Below are 27602 nucleotides of genomic sequence, written 5' to 3'. Positions count from 1 at the left end.
ACACAAAAATATTATCTAAGCAGAAATGCAAATCACCAATAAATAGACTTTCAATCTCAGTAATTGTCAGGGAAATACAACTTAAAATAACAATAATGTATCATTGTCAAATATTTTGAAAAGCAATATCAAGTGCTAGTGAGTGTTCAGGGAAATAGACATTCTCATACGTTGTTGATGGAAGTGCAAATTACAATAACTTTTAAGGACAATAATCTGCAAACATGTATTAAAATATAGTTACACTCTCTAATTAGCAATCTGACTTTTGGGAAACTGTTTGCAGTGGAATCTGTGATTACCCCCCTGGATTTCCCTCCAGGGAAGAGAGGGATGCTGACTGAAGCATTCCTTCACCCAGCTGCCAGCAGTGTTGCCTGCTGATGGCTCACAGCTGTGTCCCTTTTCAGGAATTTTTCCTCCACAGAAGGAAGCTGTCTTACCCTAGGCTGTCTCTCCTCCCTAGGGGCAGCCCACCTGTACTGACTGGTGAACTCAGAGGGTATAAAGGCTAGCCTCCTAATGTCAACTGGGGACTGGCTCCATGAATAAAAATACATGACTTCTCCCAAGAGTATCTGCAAAGGTCATTACATATCAGAATGGCAAAAGGTTGTTTTATTAGTGAGTCAATAAGTCATAGAAAAAGAGCTCCAGGTTTTACCTATTTGGAGACTAGTATTAGATGAGGAACTCCATTTGTTTATGTATTTGTTTGTTGATCTCAAGGCACAAAGTTGTCTTCCTTGAAACTGCATTATGTATGTTCAGGGTTTCATCTAATTACAGTAGAGCAAATTGCCAGTTTCACTTCTTCAACAATTTTCATCTACTACTAAGGTACGATTGGGCATAAACAACTAGTTTATACTTCAGCCTGGATGGTTGCCATGGTTAATTTTATATCAACTTGACTTCACCATGGGATGCCCGAATTAAACATTATTTCCAGGTATGTCCAGGTGTTTCCAGATGAGATTAGCATTTGAACAGGTGGACTCAGGAAAATAGATTGCCTTCCCCAATGTGGGTGGGCATCATCCAATCCCTTGAGGCCCTTAATCAAACAAAAGGCAGAGGAAGGAGGAATTTGTCTTTTTGTTTCCTGCCTGCCTGCTTGAGCTGGGACATTGGTCTTCTCCTGCCTTTGGACTAGGATTTATACCATTAGCTCCCCTGGTTCTCAGGCCTTTGGAATAGGGCTAAAATTACAACACTGGCTTTTGTGGTTCTTCAGCTCACAGATGGCAGATCATGGGACTTCTCAGCCTCCATAGTCACATGAGCCAATTCCTCATAATAAATCTTTATATCTGTCTCTCTATCTATATCTATCTATAGGTATATAGGTAGATAGATAGATAGGGACATAGATATATAGATATCTTGTTGGTTCTGTTTCTCTGGAGAACTCTTAACACCGTGGTCTGCACTTGACCTTCATGACAACTTTGGGAAGTACCTATAAGGTTATTGATGTGCCTATTTTACATATAATGAAACAGTCTAAGGAAAATTTTTAAAAAACAGACAAGGATGCCACAAGAAAAGAAAATTGTAGGCCAATATCCCAGATGAACATAGACACAAAAATCCTTAACAAAATATTAGCAAGCCAAATTCAACAATATAATAAGAGACTCATACACATAATCAAGTGGGATTTATTCCAGGGATGCAAGCCTGGTTCAACATCTGCAAATCAGTCAAGTGATACACCACATTACAAAATGAAGGGTAAAAATCATATGATCATCTCAATAGATACAGAAAATGTTTGACAGAATTCAACATCCATTTACGATAAAAACTCTCAACAAAGCAGGTGTAGAGCAAACGTATCTCAGCATAAAAAAGGGTCATATATGATAAGCCCACAGCTAACATACGCTCAGTAGTGAAAAGCTGAAAGCTTTTCCTCTAAGATCAGGAACAAGAACAAGGATGCCCACTCTCACCACTTTTATTAAACATAGTATTGGAAGTCCCAGCCAGAGCAATTAGGCAAGAAAAGGAAATAAAAGTAATCCAAATTGGAAAGGAAGAAGTGAAACTGTAATTGCTTGCAGATGGCATAATATTATATATAGAAAACCTTGAAAACTCCATCAAAAAAACTGTTAGAACTAATGAATTCAGTAATGTTGTAGAATACGAAATCAATATTCAAAAATCTGTTCTGTTTCTATACACTACAAACAAATTACCAGAAAAAGAAATTAAGAATACAATCCCATTTACAAATGCATCAAAAAGAATAAAATACCTAGGAATAAATTTAACCAAGGAGGCAGAAGACCTGTATACTGAAAACTACAGAACATTAAAGAAAGAAATTGAAGACATAAATAAATGGAAAGATACTCTGTGCTCATGCATTGGAAAAATTAGTATTGTTAAAATATCCATATTACCCAAAGCAATTTACATATTCAGTGCAATCCCTATCAAAATTCTAGTGGTATTCTTCACAATAAAACAATCCTAAAATTTGTATGGAGCCACAAAAGGCCCTAAATAGCCAAAGCAATCTTGAGAAAGAAGAACAAAGCTTGAGAAAGAAGAGGCATCACATTCGTGGTTTTCAAACTATATTACAAAGCTATAGTAATTAAAACAGTGTGGTATTGGCATAAAAACAGACACAGAGATCAATGGAACACAATAGAGAGCCCAGAAATAAAACCACCCATATATTGTCAGTTAACTTATGACAAAGGAGCCAAGAATATACAAAGGGGAAAGGACAGTCTCTTCAATAAATGGTGTTGGGAAAACTGGACAGCCATATGCAAAAGAATGAAGCAGGAAAACTGCATTGCACCATACACAAAAATTAACTCAAAAAGGATTAAATACTTGAATGTAAAACCTGAAACCATAAAACTCTTAGAAGAAAACAGACGTTCTAAGCTTTGACATAAGTCTTGGCAATGATTTTTTAAATCTGACACCAAAAGTAAGAGCAGCAAAGGCAAAGATAAATAAGTGGGACTACATCAAATTAAAAAGCTTATGCACAGCAAAGGAACCATGAACAAAATAAAAAGGCAACCAACTGAATGAGAGAAAGTATTTTGCAAATCGTATATCTGATAAGGGCTAATATCCAAGATAAATAAAGAACTCATACAACTCAATAGCAAAAAAACAATTCAATTAAAAAATAAGGGCTTCCCTGGTGGTGCAGTGGTTAAGAATCTGCCTGCCAATGCAGGGGACACGGGTTCGAGCCCTAGTCTGGGAAGATCCCACATGCCACGGGGCAACTAAGCCCGTGAGCCACAACTACTGAGCCTGCGTGTCTAGAGCCTGTGCTCCACAACAAGAGAAGCCAGGACAATGAGAAGCCCGCGCACTGCGATGAAGAGTAGCCCCCACTCGCCGCAACTAGAGAAAGCCTGCGCACAGAAACGAAGACCCAACACAGCCAAAAATAAATAAATTAATTAATTAAAAAAAAAAAATAAGCAGAAGATCTGAAGACATTTTTCCAAAGAAGACATATAGATGGCCAACAGGTACATGAAAAGATGCTGAATGTCTAATCATCAGAGAAATGCAAATCAAAACCATAAGATATCATCTCACACCTGTTAGAATGGCTACTATCAAAAAGACAAATATTGGTGAGGTTGAGGGGAAAAGGGAACCCTTGTGCACTGTTGTTGGGAATATAAATTAGTGGCTACTATGGAAAACAGTATGATGGTTCCTCAAAAAATTAAAAATAGAACTACCATATGATCCAGGAATTCCACTTTTGGTATTTATCTGAAGAAAGCAGAAACACTAACTTGAAAAGATATATGCACTCGCATGTTCATTGCAGCATTATTTACAATAGCCAAGATATGGATACAACCGAAGTGTCCATCAGTAGATGAATGGATAAAGAAATTGTGGCATATATATATACACAATGGAATATTATTCAGTCATAAAAAGAATGAACTCTTGCCATTTATGACAACACAGATGGACATCGAGGGCATTATGCTAAGTGAAATAAGTCAGACTGAGAAAGACAAATACTGTGTAATCTCTCCTATAAGTGGAATCCTAAAAAAAAAAAAAAAAAGCACAAACAAAAAATACAACCAAAATCATACGTACAAAGAATAGATTGGTGGTCGCCAGAGGCAGGGGCTGTGGAGGTGGGGAGGAAAGGGTGCAGGGGGTCAAAAAGGTAAAAAAAAAAAAAATTTAATTGAAAAAAATCATTCACAGCCAGTTCATTGTAGAACTGGAACTTAAACTGAAGTTTCATTGTCTAGAGTAGGTGTGTCCTCTTTGGGCACTTTTTTTTATAATGACCCACAAAAAAAGCCTGGAGTTGCTTCCCTTTTGTAATATCTCTTCCATTTCCTCAAAACCAGTAGTTATTCCAAGCAGGAACTTGCATTCAAGTCATAGCATCTTAAGGACCCTTGTATACACTTACCTCCATCGGAGAATAAAAGAACAAATGCTTCTTGAGCAGAAGCTACATCTTCTTGCAAGATTTGTAATTTTGTCCATGTCTACATGATAAAAATAAAATGTTTTCTCCACTAAAAGCAATTGGAAGTGTGTGTGTGTGTGTGTTTGTGTGTGTGTGACAGCAAACTCCTCTTGACTTCCCTTTCTATTTCTGAGACTGAAAAGCTCTTGCTCACAACTCTAAGGGTCTGCCAGCTGCAGGGCATGCAGCAGCGCTGTGATGCATGCCCAAAGGACTGTCAGGTCTGTGTGAGATACGCTGCCTCACGGCACCAGCCCCTGTCGAATCCAGGCCTATTACAATGTGGGTATCTTTCCTCCTCCTGAACATGCATCTGACAATGATCTTTCATTGTAATAATTGCTGAGGAAGTAACCAAGGTGTGGCTTTAGAACAATCAGTTCTTTTCAGAGTTGTAAAACTACACTAAGGAAGCCTTAATTTTAGTCCCTAGAATTAAATTTTTTTTTTTAAAAAAACCTTGTGGTTTCAAAAAGGCCTTTGTTCTGAACACACTTTGTACCTCTCCTCTCCTCTCCTCTCCTGCCAGCAACTGTGTCTAGACCCGTGAGGTAGGCGTCCCTGTGCAGTTGGTGATACCTCGCTTTTCAGCCCCCACTATAGAATCCCACCTCAACCACGCAGTGTTGCTTTGTATTTTGTTTGGGATAGATATTGGTGTATCTTAGCAAAGATTTAACTTTTAATTATTAAATTCCAGCCAACAGAGGCAAGTGAAAAACAGATAATTCTAAATCTTTTGTTTTTGTTTTCTTTTGTTTTAATTTTTATTGGAGTATAGTTGATTTACAATGTTGTGTTAGTTTCAGGTGTACAGTAAAGTGATGCAGTTATACATATACATACATTCACTCTTTTTAAGAGTCTTTTCCCGTATTGGTCATTACAGAGTACTGAGTAGAGTCCCCTGTGCTATACAGTCGGTCCTTATTAGCTATCTATTTTATATGTAGTAGTGTGTATATGTCAATCCCAATCTCCCAGTTTATGCTACCCCTCCTTTTCCCCCTGGTAACCATAAGTTTGTTTTCTACATCTGTGACTCTGTTTCTGTTTTGTAAATAAGTTCATTTGTATCATCTTTAATAGATTCTGCATATAAGCAATATCATATGATATTTATCTTTCTCTGTCTGACTTACTTCACTTATTATGATAATCTCTAGGTCCATCCATGTTGCTGCAAATGGCATTATTTCATTGTTTTTTTATGGCTGAGTAATATTCCATTGTATATAAGTACCACATCTCCTTTATCCATTCATCTGTCGATGGACATTTAGGTTGCTTCCATGTCTTGGCTCTTGTAAATAGTGCTGCTGTGAACTTTGAGGTGCATGTGTCTTTTCGAATTAGAGTTTTCTCTGGATATATGCCCAGGAGTGGGATTGCTGGACCATAGGATAGTTCTATATAGTTTGGAATGGGTGAAAGGTGAAGGGTGTAAGGAGGACTTCTGTCACATTCTTCTTCCTCTCCTTCTTCCTCTCCTCCTCCTCCTCCTCGAGGTGGGTAGAAGACTAACTTCCTGACATTTCCTCATCTAACCTTAAATTTTCAACCCCCCAACTGAAGAAATGGAGCAGGGAATCAGGCTGACAACAGACAGAATATAAACTGAGCTTAAAACCTGATGCCAGAGAAACAGCAAAGCAGGTCATCTGCATTCTAAAAAATCAGGAATTGACTGAACTTTATAGTTTGTTCAGCAGTCTCCCCACACTGAGTTTATTGTTTTTACAAAAGGCAATAGAGAAAAAGGAGAGAGATCATCAAACAGGTTGAAATTTTACATAAATAGCAAGCAGATGAATATGAGTAAGAGAATTCTCTGGAGTCCTGCTCCAAATGCTCCCCAAACTTCCCCTTCTGCCTGATGCCAGTAGAGAGCTCTGCTGACCCTGCTTCATCCCAGTCAAAACACAGCTGCCTTCAATGAGCCATACATTTGACAGGAAGAGTTCATCTCTTGCCATACCCTGAGGAAAGTCTGTACTGTATGTCTCTTCAAACAGGGATGCAAAGAGGGACAGTCCCAAAGCATCAACATGGAAGAATTGACTGGATACCCAGGAGCCTGTCTCCACAACTGCACCAAGTTGAAATTAACAACCCATTTTAATAATTTTAACAGATTTAGATGACAAGATCCTGAATAACATTTGACACAAGTAGTACAATTGGCCCTAGTGATTTTAGATATTTTAGGAAATTTGTTTCTATCTTTCTCAAATCAGCATAAACAAGTTGCCCATTAAAAACTGATATGCCGGGGCTTCCCTGGTGGCCCAGTGGTTGAGAATCTGCCTGCTAATGCAGGGGACACGGGTTCGAGCCCTGGTCTGGGAAGATCCCACATGCCGCGGAGCAACTGAGCCCGTGAGCCACAATTACTGAGCCTGCGCGTCTGGAGCCTGTTCTCCGCAACAAGAGAGGCCGCGATAGTGAGAGGCCCACGCACCGCCATGAAGAGTGGCTCCCGCTTGCTGTAACTGGAGAAAGCCCTCGCACAGAAACGAAGACCCAACACAGCCAAAAATAAATAAATAAATAAATAAAAGTTAGCTTAAACTTATTAAAAAAAAAAACAAAACCACTCTGCTATCACAGTACTTCCTCATAGGTCTCTCTCCTTCCACTTGTTCTGAATGCTGCAGTGAGAAAAAAAAAAAAAAAAAGAAAAAACTGATATGCCAAAACTGAAAAAAAAGAACATACCTTAAAAAAACTATCTCATTAAAATAAAACAAATAAACAAATATATCAAAAGAGAAACAGCCTCAGAGATACAGAAAACAAACCAGTGGTTACCAGAGGGGGAGAAGGGTGGGGGAGGGGCAAGATAGGTGAAGGGGATTAAAAGGTACAAATTACTAGCTATAAAATAAATAAGTTACAAGGATGTAATATATAGCACAGGGAATATAGTCAATATTTTAAAATAACTTTACATGGAATATAATCTATAAAAATATCAAATCATTGTGTTGTACACCTAAAACTAATATGATATTGTAAATCAACTATACTTCGATGAAAAATAAATAAATTTTTTAATTAAAGTTTTAAAGAATCATAAATAAAAAATAAAATAAAACAAAAATCTCATTCTGGGGGCAGAATATCCATGACTTCTGAATGAAGAAATAACTATTCTCATTCTAGACTAAATGCATTTTACTTAGAGAAAGGAACATTCTTCACATTTCCCAGAGATCACAAAAGAAAATTTAAAACATTACAAAAGTTGTGTGGCTGCCTTATGAATTAGTCCTTTAATGTTTTAAAAGCAAGTACAGCAGATAAGCTTCATAGCAGTGCATTTTTTCCTCTAAGGGACCAATAAAGATCTCTGTGGTTAGTGATATTTTTAATTCAGCTCTGGACTTTCTCCAGGAAATCACTCATAATTACTAATTGTATTTTTGTAAGTTAATGAAAGGATGCAGAATTTTTTCAATGCCTCCTTTCACTTGTGTAATTAATGATGTTGCTTTTTTACATGATTGAGTAAAGCTAAAATACAGAGGCATGAATTAACTGAGAAAGCTTCTTTGTGAAGTCTGATAGAAATTAAGTATAAATCCTAGTCATGCAGTTGTCTTAAACTATTCCTTCATCATCATTTTTCTTCATTTTTTGCTGCTTAGATTTATAATAAAAACTAGCAGAAAAGAGAATCATTTAGTGAGGTTGTTTTAAATGTAGTTTTCCATTGATTTGTGGACAATCATATTTGCAAAAATATATTAATGGGATTTCCTTAGAGAGCTTTTTCACAGTGTTGAATTTAACTGAATGTCAGTAAGAGTAAAGCACCCAGAGTGTATTCTCTGATGCCTCCAAGATTTCCAAACTGAAATTTAGATAGCTCCTTAAATTTGTGAAGTCAGGTCTTTCAATAAAATCTCCAAATACTGAACACACTATCAACCAAATATTCAATTAACATTTAAAGAATAACAAACAACTGCAAAGTACGCTTGTTTTTTTAAACAGATATGGATTTTCAGCAAAAGAAACCATATTCTGGGCAAGCAAACAAAACTCGAAACCAATAAATTTAAAGGATTAAAATCATACACAGTTTTCTCTGACCACAGAGAAAATTAAATTAGAAAATAATAAAAAGAAGACACCTAGAAAATTCCCAAGTATTTGAGAATTAAATAAGACACTTTTGAATGACTCATGAGTCAAAGAATGTATCACAAGGGAAATTAGGAAATATTTTGGGGTGAAGGAAAATGAAAATAAAACTTTTCAAAATTAAAAAAAAAAATCTCCAGTTCTTTTATTAGATTGAATGGAAGTTTATGATTTGGGAGAAAACATTCTAGGAATAATAAGGAGGAAAAACTAATGTTTTGCACCAGGAGGTGTTCGTTTCCCTTTCAAACTCTTCTGATAACTAGAAGGGCATCATCATGGAAGTACACAGGTAGTCACAAATAGTATGTGTTTCTGAGCCTGTTAAAGACTGTTACAGAAACTTGACCATGCATTAGACTCTTCTTTCCCCTTGCAAGCTCCCTGCTGTGTTGCTCTCTAACATATCCTTCCTTCCTTCTTTTGTTCCTCCCCCCCTTTCTGCTTCCCTCCCTTCCCCTTTCCTTCCTTCCTTCCTCTTTCCCTCCCTCCCTCCCTTTCTCACTCTCACTTTCTTGTTTAAAATTGCTTCTTTCCTTCCTTCCTTGCTATAATTATTGTTGTTGTTGTTGTTGTTGTTTGCTTTATTTTTCACAAAGGAGAAATATTCCAGCCCTTGAAGATAGTTTGAAGCCAGACGTTTATTCCCAGTTTGGGCATGGAGAAGGGATTCACTACTAGATATTTAAAGCTCAGCTACACATTCAGTCTGTGATTGGAATGATTAGGTTGTAGGCTGATAGCAGGGGCATTGAGTGCAAAGTAACCCAAAACTACTAAGGAGGTACCAAGAGTTATATGTCAATGAATACCGGGTTACTTAGGACCATAGTCAGATATTAGGAGAGAGGAATGATCAAATACAAAGCATTATACTACTACTACTAGCAAATACTTAAAGAGTGCATACTATGTGCCAGGTACTTAGTATATATACTCATATTTTTTGACAACAGTCCTATGAACCAGGTACAATTATTATGCCCATTGTATAGATAAGGAAGTGGAGGCACAGAGGAGATAAATAACTTGTCCAAGATCACACATTAGTGTAAGGATTTAAACCCAGGCATTCTGGCTTCAAAATCATCCTCTTAGATGTGGATGTACATAGAGACTGTCATACAGAGTGAAGTAAGTCAGAAAGAGAAAAACAAATATCGTACATTAACACATTTATGTGGAGTCTAGAAAAATGGTACAGATGAACCTATTTGCAGGGCAGGAATAGAAAGGCAGACATAGAGAACGGACATGTGGACATGAGGGGGAAGGGGAGGGTGGGGCGAACTGGGAGATTAGGATTGACGTATATATGCACTACCAAGTGTAAAATAGATAGCTAGTGGGAACCTGCTGTATAGCACAGGGAGCTCAGCTCAGTGCTCTATGAAGACCTAGACGGGTGGGATGGGGGAAGGCAGGAGGTCCAAGAGGGAGGGGATATATGTATACATATAGCTGATTCATTTCACTGTTTAGCAGAAACTAACATAGCATTGTAAAACAATTATACTCCAATAAAAAAAATAATAATGAAAATAAATAAAATCCAAAAAAAAAAAAAAAAAAACAGGGAAAGATTTCTGCAAAGAGAGTTATGCAGCCTGAGAAGAGTACAAGGAATGAAGGAGTGTATTGTGGTTAAGAACATTGGCTCTGGAATCCAGACAGATCTGAGCTTAAATTCTGCTTCTGCCACTCCATAGCTGTGAGACCATAGGCAAGGTACTTTTCTGAGCCTGTCTTCTCAGCTCTCAAATCTGAATAATTATACATACCTTTCAACATTGTTGTGAGAATTAAATGAAGCAATGTCTGCTAAGTTCTTTGTAGCCCAACACCAGGCACAAGGTGCTTAATAAACAAGACATTCATACATATAGGTACATACAGGTATGGATAATCTGAAGGGTGGAAAGGAGCCTGGGAATTTCTAAGTGGGAAGAAATGTTCTTTATTTCTGTGATGAAGAATACTCATTGGTCTTTGCCTATAGAGGTGTTGAGTTTTAAAATAATTTTTAAAATTGGCAACTCTTATTTAGTTTTCAAGAATTCACCTGTACTGTTGAGGCTCCTTCTGAAAAGGAGCAGTGTCCATCACTATGCACAACACACACACACATAATATTGGGACAAACCTTTTTGTGGCTTGGACCTCTTGCCAAGAAATATAAACAGAATGGATGAAAAACACTGGAGGTGAAGGCTGTGCGTGACTCCCCCAACCCTCAGCCAGTGCTGATGCACTTATGTTTGATACACACTTTAGTTAAGGCAGTAAACAAACTTCACAGCCCAAGAATAATTTTGGATTACTTATTTCGACGAACACATTCCCACTGGGTTCCTACTGATTATGAATTAATTCCACTCAGGTATTTCTCACAGGGAATGTTTTATAAAATTATCATATGCAAATAGCTTGTGGCATATTTACCCTTTTTTATTTATTTATTTTTTATCCACACCAGTTATTTTGTGGAGTGCTTCTCCAGCAGCACATCAAAACTTGCTTTTCAGTCATTAGGCACAAAATAAAGACTTCTACACTTGGTGTTGGTTCACAAGTCTTGGAACTAGATGACTAATTTTCTTATTTCGGAATCTGAGAATCCAAAAGTATGAAGGCCTGTTCTTTGCGTATTCATTTATGCCTGGTGACTCAGACAGGTACGGGGGAGAAAAAAATCATCACGTGGAATAAACTGCAGTATTGTTAGTCTCAACATGCAAAGCTATTCTATGATACCTAATTTTAATCTGCTATGCCTAATTAAAGTGGTGATAAAATGAGAAATAGAGAATCTGAATTTTAAATACATTTTAAAATATATGAGCATTTTTAAAGAACTTAGTGGTAGAACACTTCCAAGTAAAATAACCCATCATGCTTAAAATAATCTTCAGAGTCTTTCCTTTTGGTGTGATTGGCAGACCACCCTTCGGAAAGCTTAGGCGGACAGTCTCACAGTAGACCAAGAAGTTGGTTCTTTTTGAAGATAGTAAATAGAATTCATGCTCCATGTCGCCTGAGGAGGTTTAAGTGTTGCATTTCATACTCTATCTTGGGCTTAGTCAATTCCAAATTCAAATTTAATACCAAGATGCTCAGAAGCTTTGTGGCAGAGACTTTTGTTTCTATCAGATTTAAACGTGTAACTGGCCAGACTGTGTCAGCTCACGATGGCACCTACTGAGAAAGATAGTTCTTAGGTTAATCAGGGCACAAGCTAGTGACAATATTTTTTGCCAAAACATTTCCATATGTAAAAGTTTAAATACAAAGTGTTATTTATCAAGATGCTAACAGTTAGTTCATTAGTAAGCAAATACATCTATGTAAAATGATGAGTCTGGTTTGTTTCTGGACAGCCTAGGAAAACCCAGAATCACATGTTTAATTATTTGGTAAGTAGCAACACAGGTCACCCCAGGGAATCTCTGTCTATTCGTGGTAGTGCCTTGACCTAAACCAGCTTCACAACTACTAGACATTGTCCTCAAGTTATATGGCAGCTTAATTTGCCTGTATACGCTCATGAGCTAAAAGACATGATAGAAAAGGATGTCTGGTAAAGAAAAAGGGCACCAACCCACCGTACCTCCAATGTCTTGGGGATCCTAGAGGTGAGCTAATCCCATGCAGTGCTGAGGTCTTATATTTGCCACAGTAGCTAGTCTGTGAGTTCTGGCCTGAGTGGAAGCCCTTTCTTCTGCTAGGGTCTATGTAAGAGATTTCGGTTTTCTGTAAATGGAATAGGTGTGGCTCAGAATCAGGCACCCAAGACTACTGCCAGTTTTCTTTCTGTTCCCCCCTTCCCTGCTGTGGAAGCCACAAGACACAGTGGAGGTGAGGAAATGCATTTTTCAGAAAAGCAGAAAGATTCTCCTAGAAAGGGAGGCACTGGCACTTTGGATCCTCAGAAGTGGGAGAACCTGAGACCAGCTGAAGTCCTAGTTGGAATAATTAAGGTAAACAGCTAATTAGAGGCTTTTGAAGCCTGAGTGGATGGAGGAAACGAGAAATAAAGGTGAAGTAAGCCAAAATGGCAAGCTTTCTTGAAAAATTGCTGCCTGAAGCCAAGAGGCAGGAAGTTCTGCCAAAGAGAACAGAGACTGGAAGGTTTCAGACACAGAAGGGATTCAGAATTATTGTTTTGTAGACTTAAGAAGGAAGGGCCAAAATCTAGTGATAGAATATATTTAACCCATCTTTAAATGCTTACAATTTTTAAATATTGTTCTTTAATATGTATGCTTCTTCATCCGTTAGGCTATTAGAATAAGTCATTCCAGGTATTTATTTTTTTTGCCAAAAGACTGTATTTACCAATTCACAGTGACACTAACTTGGCTCTTCTTGGGAAAGTCCCACTAGTTGCTTCATACAGCCATAAAGTAAGGCGCCATTATTCATTGGGCAGGGGCTTCTTGAACTGGAACATTGAAATTGGGAAGAACTGCCCAGCCCAGGCTTTATCAGGGTATTCCTACACCTTCCCAGTAATAAAGACCATACATGCATGTCCATCCCAGAGAAAATCCCTAGTGTCATCCTAAATTGGCATGGTCCCCTTGGGTACATGGAGGAGACTGAGTCATGCCCCAGTTCAAAGCTTTATTGTCTTTTCACCTCAAACCACAGAGAATTTATGTATTAAGCTCAACAGCTTAAACTTTCCTCTGTGGCCTACTGCATACTCCTGGCCCTTGGTGCAGTGTGCAGTGTGGCTTTAACAGTTAAAGTATTTTATTTATGCTCTACCAAGGAAACAGGAAATCATACATAATTCTGGTTGTATTGGCATTAAAGAAAAAGCATCTCAGCCTATTTTCACATACCTAGTTCAGATAGGAAAAGACAGTCTTAGCCATAAATTCCAAAAAGGAATCCAGAAGTAAAAGTGGAATCAGGGGAGTGACTGAGAAATATGGCGATTAGAAATCTAAATGTCACAAATATATATTTACAAAAATGTTCATTGCAGTATTTTTTGTGATCATAAGAAACTGGAAACAGCTTGAATATCTATCAGTAAGATGATGGTTAGGTTAATTATACAACCACCATACCATGGTGTGTGGTAGACAGGGAGATTATATAAGATAAAGGAGTGTGGTAGATAGAGAAAAATCCCTAATACATATTGTTAAATGGAGAAACGAATTGCAGAGCAATACATATTGTATAATCACATTTATTTCATAATCAACATTACGCATATACAGAAATATTATACATATATTCTTAAATGCATTTTTTAAATGGTCTGAGAGAATATTCCTATCAGTGGTTACTTCCAAAGTGGAAAGTGAGTTGGGGAATGAAGGAGAAAAGAAAGACCTAGATTTTTCTACTGCACTGATTTAGGCTTTTAAAAAATGTTTTTACAATGAATATATATTATTCACATATCACTTATTTATATAAAAAATAAATAAAGGTGAAGAGCAACACTTAATGGTTCCTTACCTTATTAGTATCTTAATTTTTTTCTTTTCACCTTATCCCGTTTTCTCTCTCTCATTCTCCTAGGGGTTTTTATAGATACCTCTTCATTTTTATAACACTTGATAGAATCGTGTTCCTATGCTTTTTTAGGCCAGCAAATATTGATGGATTAATATATCAGGATCTCAGTGGTTATATTAATTTGCTAGGGCTACCATAACAAAATACTACTGATTGGGTGACTTAAACAACATAAATTTATTTTCTCACAGTTCTGGAGGCTAGACGTCCAAAATCAAGGTTTGGTTTCTTATGAGGCCTCTCTCCTTGTTTTTTGTTTCTTGTGAGGCCTCTTCTTGTTTCTTGTTTCTTGTGAGGCCTCTCTCCTTGGCTTACAGATAACCATCTTCTTGCTTTGTCCTTACGTGGTATTTCTCATGTGCACACTCAGCAATTTGTGTTTCAATTTCCTCTTCTTATAAAGACATGAGTAAAATTGGACTAGGGACCACACTAACAGCCTCAGTTTAACTTAATCATGTCTTTGACGGCCCTGCTTCCAAATATGGTAACATTCTGAGGAACTGGGGGATTAGGGCTTCAACATATACATTTTAGAGGGACAAAATTCAGTCATAAGAATGAGCCTGGAGCTCAAAATTTTCTTTAAATGTTCACACTTGTCCACCAGAAGAAACCATAAAGACCTTGAGTCCTTTAAGTGCAGATCTGTGTTCTTAAATGAGGGCTCCTTGTCACCTCCAGGCCACTCCAAGGGAATGGGCATGCACAGAAAGTCAGCACTTTGAGACCCCTCTCATTCACCTCAAGGGAGGTGGTATGGCACACCATGGTGAAGAGAGGATGGGCTTTAGAGTGAGACCACCTTCTCTGCCACTTACCAGCTCTCCTTAGGCTCTAGTTTTCCATCTGAAGTAGGACAGTAATACCTGCCTCAGGGTCAGGGCCAACTACATACATTTTTGACCTTAGAGCAAAATGAAAATGTGGGGCCTTGGTTGGGGTGGGGATGTCAGTCTTCCCAACCCACTGGCAAATGGATAACACCCAAGGGATTGTTACCTCTGTACTAGAACATAGGTAGTACCTGGATCAGGGCTGGACGAAAGGCCTCCAGCCAGTCATTCCAGTTGCCAGCTACCTCCTTGCTGCACTGAGATGCCCCAGGGGACACACGCCTGACCATGATCCTCCCCCATGGTCATGTCCAGGTCTGCAGCAGGAACAGACGGCAATGATGGATCACAGCCTCTCCTTGTCGATGCAACCTGGTTGCCACCGCAGAAGAAGGGTGGCTTATTTCCTATGTGCGGGGATGGGGGAAGGGGGAGGTCAAGTGCTGCATGCAGCTCCAGGTAGTGGGGAGTTGGGGGCTGAGAACCTGTCCAGAGAGGTGTGGAGGTGGTGAGACATGGGACAGCATGTGAGTTCAGGCTTCAGGTCCCCAGCACATACTTCAATGTTCTATCAGATTTCACCTACAAACCACAAATTCAAAGATAAAATTATTAAGAATTTCAAAACACTAACTGCAGAGCATTAAGCCCCAAGTACAGGGCCCTTCTGAGCATAGTGTCCTGTGCGAAAGCGCTGATCTCATGCTCATGAAGCCACTGCTCACGGCTAAATAGCCTAAGAAAGGCTTACTTAACACAGCCTGATACACAGTATGAGTTCCGAACAAGAGTGTCTCTCTCCATTCCCATTCATTAAAGGAAGCTTAGAATTACTCTTGCATAATTCAGTGCCTTCATAGGACTTCTGTCACTTATCAAAATGAGTTTATCAAAGGATCCAAACAAAACTAAACCATGCCCTCTCATCCTTCAAGACCCAGCTTAATCTCCATCTACTTCAATAAGCCCTTGCTTTTGAATTAACCTCTCTATTTCCTCGGGTGGAAATTCTCCAAGAACTTTGCTTGTTCCTGTATTTAAACTCTGCCTTAGTCCAACCCAGGCATGTTGGACTATAGACATCAGAAGGCCCTGGGAGACAAGCTAGCCTCATCTGATTGCGTCCTTATAATACCTAGCACATGAAAATAAGTTTGGGGTTGAATTAAATTCAATGGAATTGAAATGGCTTCTATCTATTCTAAGGAAGCACTTTTCTAATCTCTGAGTTTCTCATTCCCAAATTTGGTTATACATTTTTAAAGTAACACTAAGTGACCTAAAACAAATACCAAAAAAAGCCAAAGCTCTAAAATGAGTTTAAATGAATTCTGGGTTTTATTTGCGATTTCAGGAAAAAAGTTCTAGTCCAACACAAACAAAATGTTCTTACCAAATGATAATTAGCCAGATTGATAAGTACATACGTGAAACTCCATAAATTCAAGACATTGAATGATATTTAAATGGTCAAATGACAAGGCTTCCATTAAGTTATTATTTAGGGAAAAAGTGTCTATCCTAGCACACGTGTAATATTCTTTAAAAAATGCATGATATGGACTTGAAGAGAATGTAGAGATATGAAAAGACATTGATTTGTCAGGATTATGGGGTTATAGAAAAATTATTTCTTTACTTACTCTTGTGTTCAGTACATTTAGGAAATAAGCTAAAACGAAATGTTTCAATTCATACTGCTACTTACTTTAGTCCTCGAGTATACTATTCCTTCACGAATACTAGTCGCAAGGGAAGGGTAAGGTTTTGACTAATCAAAATTAGTCACATTTGAAAAGAAAACACAAGAACAACAGAATTCCCCTACCAGATGATTTCCTAATATTCTTAACTAATCAATTTCTAAGATTAGTGGACTTTCCTGTTAGTTTCTTAAGAGGTCTAAGATTCCTGTGAACATTTATACCTTTTTAAAAGCATACCTTTGGCATTTTATTCAAACTCCATTCATTACCGGTATGTGCCAGGCGATGGATTCTCATGGATTGTTTTTCCTAGAATTTGCCTCCTGCCAAAAGAGCATAAACTATCAGTTGTGGTGTTCCCTAAATATGTGATGATTATCAGGAACACTTTTTGTAGACTTGTTTTGGAAGATGTTATTTAGGCAAGGGCCAGCTATTTGTAGTATCCTCTAACTAATTTATCGCAGACAAACTTGTTCTATTTCAAATACCAACCTTAAAGAAGTAGGACTTCTAATAAGTCAAAAACCGTTCCTTGTACTTTGAGAGTCCTTTGGCTTATAATAGCTTGTGGTCTCTGCTCCCATGAAGTTTTGGCAAGCCTCACTTAAAAAAAAATCTCAAAAGAAATTCACATCTGGATTCAATTGATTGGACTTTAACCAGCCTCCATTGCAGTATGCAAATAATCGTCCTCCGTGGTATGTACTTCATGGCTGATAAAACTGAGGTGTCTTATTCTCAGAGCCCCAAACTTCTTTCTCATTTCCTTCCTTCCTCTGATAGCAAAACCTTTCAAACAGACAGATGTCTTCATCCAGAATGCATCTCAAATGCTGGCCAATATTGCCTAAAAACGTCAGTGCTGTACTGCACAACATAAAACAAGCAGAAGTGAAATTTCATTAACAAGGTTGCCTCACTGTGAGGCAAACGGACTCCTTCCAACCATCTCCATAAGAGCAGACTTAGAATATGGACACAACTCTCTCCACATCTCTGTTTTCCTCACTTAATTCCTCTCACTTTTATACTGACCCATGCTCTCTCCACCTCCCACTCACCCATCTGTCCACAACATCCAAAAGTCCCCTTGTTTTTGCAAATCTAAAGGTCATTCATCTCTCCCCTTCTTTCAGCTCTTCACTGCTGTCTATATTTTGTTTCAGTGACTTGCTTATATTTCATGATCTCTCTTAAGATGTCTAAAACATGGAGATTGTTTTAATACTTGGAAAGTGACCTAGGATACCCAAAGAAAGTAAAGTAGAAATTTTGGCATGCCCAAATTTCCAGAATACCCAGTAATCTGAATTTCCTAAAATCTGGAGGCAGATGCTTCTAATACTAAACTTGAGAACTTGAGGACAGCTAATCAACATGACTATATATTATATATCCTTAATTTCAATTCTAGATGTGAAGCAATATGCCTACACAGATGTTCCCATCGATGGTCTCTGCGCTGGATGCTAGTCCATTTGACAATTCAGACTTAGATATATCATCCTATTAGTTTCTCTGACATTTATCCCCACCCCCACACCCCCAATTCCAATTCCATGTGAATGTAACACAGGTGCAGACTCAGGCTTAACATAAGGGAGCAATTTTCTGATTCATTCGTGTAAGACCCCGAGGGAAAGGGAGAACAAGATGTACCAAGGTAATATTGTATTGTTAAAAAATTAACTTAGCTTGTTTTTCTACTGAGGCAAAACTACCCACATCCAAATGCTTAGATATGTAAATTAGGTCTCACATACAGTTCTTGTCTTAGTCATAGTGTGGTAGCATTTTGAAAACTCATTCTCAAGAAAATAATTTTAAGGGAATATAGGTAGATGATTATTTTAATGGGATTTTGGGAGGAGAAGTCCATATACATTGTTGTTTCAGTTCTGCTGGGGGCAGGGATGCAACAGCAAAAAATAAAGTGGTCCCTCCCCCCAGGCACACTGCTCTGCAAAAGCCACTCTTGTTCTGAAAGGAAATGGCATGTTGAAACTTTTTTATTATTATTTATAAATATTCTTAGGTTTTATTAGTCCAAGGCTCAGTGAGTCTTCTAGCTGAAACGTACAGTTATTCAGTGCCTAGGAGCAGAATGGAGGGAGAAACTAATTAGCATAGTTCTTACATCACCACCAGAAACTCTTTATTTGCCTTCAGGATCCACATTGCCCTGTGCTGATCAATATGACAAGGTCAGTAACCCTGTTTTTGTAACAATGAATGCTAACAAACTCAGGCCTCACACACACTGTCATTGTTTAACAGGGTCAGCTGAGTTAACTGAGAGCATTATGCATGTACAGTGCCAAGAAGACCCCATCAACAGTCAAATATACAGTGTTATCATTTTAGCATAAGTAGTGGAGCGACAGATTGCCCAGCTGTGAACAAGTCAGATTTATCCAAAGATTCTGCACCAACAGTTGAGCCATAAGAAGGATTTATAGCATGGCACAGGGGCACTGGACAGGGAAATGGGAGACAAGGGTGCTAGTCTTGCCTCTGCCACTTCTTCTCTGAAGGCTCAGTTTACACAGCAATAGGATGAGAAGTCAGACCAGATGACTTTGAAAGCCTCTTTATACCCCCAAGGCTATGATTCTAAGGCAGTGTACAGGATAAATACATTGCCATTATGAATTTCAATGGAAACATAGTTTTAATACAGTATGTTTTGTACTGAGTTTCTATTTTTATTACTTTGGCATTTGGCAGAGAGATAAAGAAACTGAATTCCAGCAAGTCTGGTTACCTCAGGTGGCACATGTGCAGGAACTCAGAAGTCTGTACGAGATGAATCACGTGATGACTGATATGTGCTCCTTAGGCCTTGCAACATCATCAGCCCTATAATACAGTCTACTTATCACTTTCCTTCTGAGAAATTCTGTTTAGATGTCCAGTGGGAGTGTGTGACTCCCTTTAGAATAGCGGGGAAATAAACATTGTTTAATCCATTTTTCCATATTGAGAAATGGAGTTGATTCCACTTAAGTCAACATTAGGATAATTTTAAGGCTTAACCAACAATTTTTTCATTTTTGTTATTAAAATTTGCTTTTTTAATGTCATCACACACACAGAAACAATTCATAAATATCAAATAAATATTAAGACAGAGTGGAACTGTAACAATTGCCTAGAAAGAAGAAAACCCAATATTCTATAAACAAGTAACAAGGTTCTTTTGGTGGAAGAAGGGAAAACAAGGATAAAAGAAAAACTGTCTAATGGAAAAGTACCATAAAGTATTGTAGACTGACATATAAATAAGACAAAAAATATGAAGGAAAGAGTGTTGCTTTTAAATCCATTTTAGTATAAATAGACATCTTAGAAAACAATTTATTTTTAATGCAAATTGTTCTACTGTTATAGTACAAACTTCCTTTGCATATCGTATCGGTTAAACTATGTCTTTTCAACCTTAATTTTTTATATTAAATTGTAAATGTTTGGGCCTTTTAAATGCTTGATGCAGTGTTATTATTCTGCAGCAAAACATTTTTCAGATGTGCAACATTATTTTACAATAAATCCCTCAAGATGAATATAGCTGCTGGAGTCCCTAGAAATTTATGGCATTTAAGACTGTGTTTCTTCAGTGCGGGGGCTCTTCAAGGGAATTTTTGACTGCTGATGCAAACGTTAGTAAGCAATGCACTTGTTTGGTTAAGACTTTTAGCCTTGACCTCCAGCTTTAAACCCTTGTCCTTTATTAATCACGTGTTTCCTGAATGAAAGAGAATATTTTTGGAGGGGGAAAATTGTTCTGGGACTGAAGGAGTGTTATATACCAAACAGACATGCCCAGATGACAAATAACCCTGCATGATAGCCAGGGTTCATCCAGCTGGTCGGCCCCATATTTTGTGATTGATGGTGTTGATGTTCTAAATAGGCCTGAGATGTGCCAAGTATAAGAGCCATAACAAAGTCCTTCAGATTTATACTGTAGATAGAAGGAGGAAGCGAGAAGGCATGTTCCCAGCACATGGCAATTCTAAGAATGGTGTCATGATTACAAGTAACCTTGCAGAGTTTGTCTGGTTTCTTTCGAAATTAAACAAAAACTCTTTGCTGGTCAGGAATGAGTAGGGTCACGTAAGGTCTGTCTGAACCTTACGATTACTAAAATATTTCTCTGTAACTGGACACCTTCTGAAACTAGGATGACATTGGAATCCATTGTAGGGATTAATACACTGATTTTTCCTTTGCCTTTTGAGGCTTCTGAGAAAATAAGAACAATTCTTTGCTTTAAAAGAAAGAAAGAAAGAAAAGAAAAAGAAAGTGGCACCATGACATATATTGAAGTCATTAAATATTTAAAGTAAAAAACCTTAAAGATTATTTAACTTAATCCTACTCTCCTTACATTTAGGAAAATGGGATGTTTTTATTTTAATTTAATTTAATTTATTTATTTTTTATACAGCAGGTTCTTATTAGCTATCTGTTTTATACATATCAGTGTATACATGTCAATCCCAATCTCCCAATTCATCCCACCACCACCACAACCCTCCCCCTGCTTTCCCCCCTTGGTGTCCACATGTTTGTTCTCTACATCTGTGTCTCTATTTCTGCCTTGCAAACCGGTTCATCTGTACCATTTTTTTAGATTCCACACATATGCATTAATACATGATATTTGTTTTTCTATTTCTGACTTACTTCACTCTACATGACAGTCTCTAGGTCCATCCACGTCTCTACAAATGACCCAATTTCATTCCTCTTTATGTCTGAGTAATAGTCCATTGTATCTATGTACCACATCTTCTTTATCCATTCGTCTGTCAGTGGGCATTTAGGTTGCTTCCATGACCTGGCTCTTGTAAAGAGTGCTGCAGTGAACATTGGGGTGCATATGTCCTTTTGAATTATGGTTTTCTCTGGGTATATGCCCAGTAGTGGGATTGCTGGATCATATGGTAATTCTGTTTTTAGTTTTTTAAGGAAACTCCATACTGTTCTCCATAGTGGCTGTATCAATTTATATTCCCACCAACAGTGCAAGAGGGTTCCCTTTTCTTCACACCCTCTCCAGCATTTGTTGTTTATAGATTTTCTGATGATGCCCATTCTAACTGGTGTGAGGTGATACCTAATTGTAATTTTGATTTGATTTTCTCTAATAATTAGTGACGTTGAGCAGCTTTTCGTGTGCCTCTTAGCCATCTGTATGTCTTCTTTGGACACATGTCTATTTAGGTCTTCTGCCCATTTCTTGACTGGGTTGTTTTCTTTTCATCTTGTTTATAGTTTTCTTTTCATCTTGTTTATAGTTTCCTTTGCTGTGCAAAAGCTTTTAAGTTTAATTAGGTCCCATTTGTTTATTTTTGTTTTTATTTCCATTACTCTAGGAGGTGGGTCAAAAAAGATCTTGCTGTGATTTATGTCAAAGAGTGTTCTTCCTATGTTTTCCTCTAAGAGTTTTATAGTGTCCGGTCTTACATTATGTCTTTAATCCATTTTGAGTTTATTTTTGTGTATGGTGTTCAGGAGTGTTCTAATTTCATTCTTTTACATGTGGCTGTCCGGTTTTCCCAGCACCACTTGTTGAAGAGAGTGTCTTTTCTCCATTGTATATCCTTGCCTCCTTTGTCATAGATTAGGTGACCATAGGTGCATGGGTTTATCTCTGGGCTTTCTATCCTGTTCCATTGATCTGTATTTCTGTTTTTGTGCCAGTAGCATATTATCTTCATTACTGTAGCTTTTTAGTATAGTCTGAAGTCAGGGGGTCTGATTCCTCCAGCTCCATTTTTTTCCCGCAAGATTGCTTTGGCTATTCAGGGTCTTCTGTGTCTCCATATAAATTTTAAGATTTTTTGTTCTAGTTCTGTAAAAAATGCCATTGGTAATTTGATAGGGATTGCATTGAATCTGTAGATTGCTTTGGGTAGTATAGTCATTTTCACAATATTGATTCTTCCAATCCAAGAACATGGTATATCTCTCCATCTGTTTGTGTCATCTTTGATTTCTTTCATCAGTGTCTTATAGTTTTCTGAGTACAGGTCTTTCACCTCCTTAGGTAGGTTTATTCTTAGGTATTTTATTCTTTTTGTTGCAATGGTAAATGGGAGTGTTCCCTTAATTTCTCTTTCAGATATTTCATCATTAGTGTATAGGAATACAGGAGATTTCTGTGCATTAATTTTGTATCCTGCAACTTTACCAAATACATTGATTAGCTCTAATAGTTTTCTGGTGGCATCTTTAGGATTATCTGTTTATAGTATCATATCATCCGCAAACAGTGACAGTCTTACTTCTTCTTTTCCAATTTGTATTCCTTTTATTTCTTCTTCTTCTCTGATTGCCATGGCTAGGACTTCCCAAAACTATGTTGAATAATAGTGGCGAGAGTGGACATCCTTCTCTTGTTACTGATCTTAGAGGAAATGCTTTCAGTTTTTCACCATTGAGAATGATGTTTGCTGTGGTTTTGTTGTATATGGCCTTTATTATGTTGAGGTAGGTTACTTCTATGCCCACTTTCTGGAGAGTTTTTACCATAAATGGGTGTTGAATTTTGTCAAAAGCTTTTTCTGCATCTGTTGAGATGATCATATGGTTTTTATTCTTCAATTTGTTAATGTGGTGTATCACATTGATTGATTTGCATATACTGAAGAATCCTTGCATCCCTGGGATAAATCCCATTTGATCATGGTGTATGATCCTTTTAACGTGTTGTTGGATTCTGTTTCTGTATTTTGTTGAGTATTTTTGCATCTATATTCATCAGTGATATTGGTCTGTAACTTTTTTTTTTTTTGCAGTATCTTTGTCTGGTTTTGGTATCAGGGTGATGGTGGCCTCATAGAATGAGTTAGGGAGTGTTCCTTCCTCTACAATTTTTTGGAAGAATTTGAGAAGGATGGGTGTTAGCTCTTCTCTAAATGTTTGATAGAATTCACCTGTGAAGCCATCTGGTCCTGGACTTTTGTTTGTTGGAAGATTTTTAATCACAGTTTCAATTTCATTACTTGTGATTGGTCTGTTCATATTTTCTATTTCGTCCTGGTTCAGTCTTGGCAGGTTATACCTTTCTAAGAATTTGTCCATTTCTTCCAGGTTGTCCATTTTATTGGCATAGAGTTGCTTGTAGTCGTCTCTTATGATGCTTCATATTTCTGTAGTGTCCGTTGTAACTTCTCTTTCATTTCTAATTTTATTGATTTGAGTCCGCTCCCTCTTTTTCTTGATGAGTCTGGCTAAAGGTTTATCAATTTTGTTTATCTTGTCAAAGAACCAGCTTTTAGTTTTATTTATCTTTGCTACTGTTTTCTTTGTTTCTATTTCACTTATTTCTGCTCTGATCTTTATTATTTCTTTCCTTCTACTAACTTTGGGTTTTGTTTGTTCTTCTTTCTCTAGTTCCTTCAGGTGTAAGTTTAGGTTGTTTATTTGAGATTTTTCTTGTTTCTTAAGGTAGGATTTTATTGCTATAAACTTCCCTCTTGGAACTGCTTTTGCTGCACCCCATAGGTTTTGGATCATCATGTTTTCATTGCCATTTGTCTCTAGGTATTTTTTGATTTCTTCTTTGATTTCTCCAGTGATCTCTTGGTTATTTAGTAACGTATTGTTTAGCCTCCATGTGTATGTGTTTTTTACATTTTTTTCCCTGTAATTTATTTCTAATCTCATAGCGTTGTGGTTGGAAAAGGTGCTTGATATGATTTCAGTTTTCTTAAATTTACCGAGACTTGATTTGTGACCCAAGGTGTGATCTTTCCTGGAGAATGTTGCATGTGCATTTGAGAAGAAAGTGTAATCTGCTGTTTTTGGATGGAATGTCAGTTAAATGTCAATTAAATCTATCTGGTCTATTGTGTCATTTATAGCTTGTGTTTCCGTATTAATTTTCTGGCTGGATGATCTGTCCATTGGTGTAAGTGAGGTGTTAAAGTCCCCCACTATTAATTGTGTTACTGTCAATTTCCTCTTCTATAGCTGTTACCATTCACCTTCTGTATTGAGGTGCTCCTGTGTTGGGTGCGTATATATTTAAAATTGTTATATCTTCTTCTTGGATTGATCCCTTGATCGTTATGTAGTGTCCTTCCTTGTCTCTTGTAACATTGTTTATTTTAAAGTCTATTTTATCTGATATGAGTATGGCTACTCCAGCTTTCTTTTGATTTCCATATGCATGGATTATCTTTTTCCATCCCCTCGCTTCCAGTCTGTATGTGTACCTAGGTCTGAAGTGGGTCTCTTGTAGACAGCATATACATGGGTCTTGTTTCTGTATCCATTCAGCAAGCCTGTGTCTTCTAGTTGGAGCATTTAATCCATTCACATTTAAGGTAATTATCAATATGTATGTTCCTATTGCCATTTTCTTAGTTGTTTTGGGTCTGTTTTTGTAGATCCTTTTCTTCTCTTGTGTTTCCCACTTAGAGAAGTTCCTTTTGCATTTGTTGTAGAGCTGCTTAGGTGGTGCTGAATTCTCTTAGCTTTTGCTTGTCTGTAAAGCTTTTGATGTCTCCATCGAATCTGAATGAGATCCTTGCTGGGTAGAGTAATCTTGGTTGTAGGTTCTTCCCTTTCATCACTTTAAATATATCATGCCACTCCCTTCTAGCCTGTGGAGTTTCTGCTGAGAAATCAGCTGTTAACCTTATGCGAGTTCCCTTGTATGTTACTTGTCATTTTTCCCTTGTTGCTTTGAATAATTTTTCTTTGTCTTTAATTTTTGTCAGTTTGATTACTATGTGTCTTGGCGTGTTTCTCCTTGGGTTTATCCTGCCTGGGAGTCTCTGCGCTTCCTGGACTTGGGTGGCTATTTCCTTTCCCATGTTAGCAAAGTTTTTGACTATAATCTCTTCAAATATTTTCTCGGGTCATTTCTCTCTCTCTTCTCCTTCTGGGACCCCTATAATGTGAATGTTGTTGCGTTTAATGTTGTCCCACAGGTCTCGTAGGCTGTCTTCATTTCTTTTCATTCTTTTTTCTTTATTCTCTTCTGTGGCAGTGAATTCCACCATTCTGTCTTCCAGCTCACTTATCTGGTCTTCTCCCTCAGTTATTCTGCTATTGATTCCTTCTAGTGTATTTTTCATTTCAGTTATTGTATTGTTCATCTCTGTTGTTTGTTCTTTAATTCTTCTAGATGTTTGTTCTTTAATTTTTCTGGGTCTTTGTTAAACATTTCTTGCATCTTCTTGATGTTTGCCTCCATTCTTTTTCCGAGGTTCTGGATCATCTTCACTATCATTATTCTGAATTCTGTTTCTGGAAGGTTGCCTATCTCCACTTCATTTAGTTGTTTTTCTGGGGTTTTATCTTGTTCCTTCATCTGGTACATAGTCCTCTGTCTTTTCATTTTGTCTATCTTTCTGTGAATGTGGTTTTCATTCCACAGACTGCAGGATTGTAGTTCTTCTTGCTTCTGCTGTCTGCCTTTTTCACATTGAATGTTTAATTTTCTTATCCTAGAAGGATTTTCTTATCCTTCTAGTGTTGGAGGGTCTCCTGCAGAGGTGGGGGGTGGCTCTGCCTCACTGTGGGGACAAGGACACTGGCAGCAGAAGTTCTGAGAAGTATTCCTTGGTGTAAGCCCTCCCAGAGTCTGCTATTAGCCATACCAAAGAGCCCATAGGCTCCAGTGCTCAGGAAAATGGGATGTTTTTAAATCAGGGAGAGTCATAAGAACTTTGTGCTGTTTATTTTTTAAGGCATTTATAAACAATTCTTTTTTTTGTTAATGTCATAATAATTTATTTAAAATCCATATGCAGTCACACATCTAAACTTCTGTAATTATCTCTTCTGGGACAATAATAAAGAATATGCTCCTGGGGGCGGCAAGGACTTCAGACTATACTACAAAGCTACAGTAATCAAGATAGTATGGTACTGGCACAAAAACAGAAATATAGATCAATGGAACAGGATAGAAAGCCCAGAGATAAACCCACACACATATGATCACCTTATCTTTGATAAAGGAGGCAAGAATGTACAGTGGAGTAAAGGCCGCCTGTTCAATAAGTGGTGCTGGGGAAACTGGACAGCTACATGTAAAAGAGTGAAATTAGAACACTCCCTAACACCATACACAAAAATAAACTCAAAAAGGATTAAAGACCAAAATTTAAGGCCAGACACTATCAAACTCTTAGAGGAAAACATAGGCAGAACACTCTATGACATACATCACAGCAAGATCCTTTTTGACCCATCTCCTAGAGAAATGAAAATAAAAACAAAAATAAACAAATGGGACCTAATGAAACTTAAAAGCTTTTGCACAGCAAAGGAAACCATACACAAGACGAAAAGACAGCCCTCAGAATGGGAGAAAATATTTGCAAACGAAGCAACTGACAAAGGATTAATCTCCAAAATTTACAAGCAGCTCATGTTTTTTGTCATAAAACAAACAACCCAATCTAAATATGGGCAGAAGACCAAATAGACATTTCTCCAAAGAAGATATACAGATTGCCAAAAAGCACATGAAAGAATGCTCAACATCATTAATCATTAGAGGGATGCAAATCAAAACTACAATGCGATATCATCTCACATTGGTCTGAATGGCCATCAGCAAATAATCTACAAACAATAAATGCTGGAGAGGGTGTGGAGAAAAGGGAACCCTCTTGCACTGTTGGTGGGAATGTAAATTGATACAGCGTCTATGGAGAACAGTATGGAGGTTCCTTAAAAAACTAAAAATAGAACTACCATATGACCCAGCAATCGCACAACTGGGCATATACCCTGAGAAAACCATAATTCAAAAAGAGTCATGTACCACAATGTTCATTGCAGCTCCATTTACAATAGCCAGGACATGGAAGCAACCTAAGTGTCCATCAGCAGATG

General features: G+C 37.6%; 1 long non-coding RNA gene across 1 annotated transcript in view; it reads right to left on the bottom strand.

The window, feature by feature from the left end:
* The window catches only part of LOC309665639, a 272601-nt gene extending 245588 nt beyond the window's left edge, over positions 1–27013 (bottom strand). The window contains exon 1 of the long non-coding RNA XR_014266603.1: positions 26979–27013. This is a non-coding gene — a long non-coding RNA (uncharacterized lncRNA). The remainder of the gene's footprint in view (positions 1–26978) is intronic.
* Positions 27014–27602: the final 589 nt, after the last annotated feature.

Source organism: Balaenoptera physalus (genome assembly GCF_965194825.1).
Source record: "Balaenoptera physalus genome assembly, chromosome: 8".
NCBI lineage: Eukaryota > Metazoa > Chordata > Mammalia > Artiodactyla > Balaenopteridae > Balaenoptera > Balaenoptera physalus.
Note: the sequence above shows the minus strand (reverse complement) of the source record. Positions and strands in the feature narration are given on the sequence as shown.